The following is a 1,850-nucleotide window of genomic DNA, read 5'->3' on the forward strand; positions in this document are numbered from 1 at the left end:
ACAAGACACTTCCCCAAATGTAACACTTCACATCACAGCTCGGCAGAAACAACCGACACGCAACCAGGACGGAGGACAAACAACCGCCGGCTCACCGTCGGTTACGACCTCGAGACGACCTCGAGACGACCTTGGTCCTCCCCGAAAAACGGCCACACAGGCCGTTAGTTCATCAGCATTTAGATTTATGTCTGTAGTGGTGGCGCCCTCTAGTGGCCGTGGTAAATCTGATTTTTACACATATCTGAATATATCTTTTCACCAATGCATTAGTCAGTTCCTCCAGAAAAACGTGATTATGTGATCACATAATTCATCAATCAATCAATTAATTAATTAATTAATATAATCAGCCAAAGTCTGTATATTTATGCGGAGGGGGGGGGGCGCATTTTTTTCCAAATATGCTTCACTTTTGCCGCATAAATTGCCAATTTACGCATAAAAAAAAGTTAGAGCTTGCATGATTTCTTAACAAAAAGTCACAAATATCTTCGCAGGAAGTTGAAAATGTTGCAGTCATTTTCCCCTGTCGCCATGGGAACGTTATGAGGTGACGTAACTATGCAACTTTTAGCGTGTATAGAGCAGCATATCTCCACCAGACTCATGTAAATAATCACTACTTTTAGCGTGATAGAGCAGCATATCTCCACCAGACCTCTGTAATAATCACTACTTTAGCGTAGATAGACGCATTCTCCACCAGACTCCATGTAATAATCACTACTTTTAGCATGTATAGAAGCAGCATATCTCCACCAACCCATGTAAATAATCACTCTATATACGCAAAAGTAGTGATATTTACATGGAGTCTGGTGGGTTTGGTGATGGTGATTTCTGTTTCATCTTAAACTAAAGGATCTTACTCTTTAACTAAGAGGTCTATCTCTGGAGGATCCTTTCATAATGTTGCCAGAACTTTTAGTGGACGCTGACTAACCGATTAACGTTACACGATACAGTCCAGTTAAAATACCAAAGTTGCCCTTTAAAAGGTTGTCAGGGCACCAAGCTTCCATTACCCGGTGTTATAGTTCAGGATGCAGACAGCGCTAGGAAAAATAAGCTAAATGTGAGTTTTGCCTCTCTGCACTCGTGCTACGCGACCCAGTTTTGAAACTTTTGTTTTGCACCTGTAACAATCCAAATGATAAACTGTACGTGAGCTGCATCCTTCTTTTGTAATGGATATGTCTGTATGTTTTGGGGTATTTGTTGAGCACTCGCCTGCCTGTTGTGTAGATTTAATAGCACACGTACTATGAGGCTCTTAACACCTGATGTGGTAAATTGATCCCTCATGTGTGCAGATGATTGTCCGCTGTTACGTCGTGTTTAGTGTCGTGAATGAATTACCAGATGTTGTTTTTTCTCTTCTTCTTGCCCGACCCAGATCCACTCAAAGGTTTAACACAAGTCCTCCAACCCATCCCCCCCCCCCCCCCCGAATCTGACCCACGGTCAACAATCAGTCCTCCCAAAAAATATGTATCACAATTTTTCTAATAATAGTCTAGATATGAAAGTACATTTACGGATATTTACTATAACTTTTGACTAGAGCGAGCTACACGCCCCCCCCCCCCCCCCCCCCAATATTCTCCATCTAAATAATAATCAGTTCTTCCGAAAAAATGTAGGTATTTTCTGATTGTTTCAAAAACCCTTGATTATGGCGCACGGTTTTTTCTTGAAAAAGCTATGATTATGCGGGATATGATCTCAATTTTATGCATTGGGGGGGGGGGGGAGAGAGAAGGAAGAGGAGGGGAGAGAAGAGGGGGAAGAGTGGAAATTGCAAGAACGTGCAACAACTGCTGTTTGGATGAAAAGACTTTTTCTTT

At 42.0% G+C, this 1,850-nt stretch overlaps 1 long non-coding RNA gene across 1 annotated transcript in view; it reads right to left on the reverse strand.

Annotated features, from left to right (window-relative positions):
• Nucleotides 1-862: 862 nt before the first annotated feature.
• The window catches only part of LOC116686643 (uncharacterized), a 4,299-nt gene continuing 3,311 nt past the window's right edge, over nucleotides 863-1,850 (reverse strand). Inside the window, exon 2 of the long non-coding RNA XR_004331317.1 lies at nucleotides 863-924. This is a non-coding gene — a long non-coding RNA (uncharacterized LOC116686643). The remainder of the gene's footprint in view (nucleotides 925-1,850) is intronic.

The sequence above is a fragment of the Etheostoma spectabile genome, unplaced genomic scaffold, assembly GCF_008692095.1.
Source record: "Etheostoma spectabile isolate EspeVRDwgs_2016 unplaced genomic scaffold, UIUC_Espe_1.0 scaffold431, whole genome shotgun sequence".
Taxonomy (NCBI): Eukaryota; Metazoa; Chordata; class Actinopteri; order Perciformes; family Percidae; genus Etheostoma; species Etheostoma spectabile.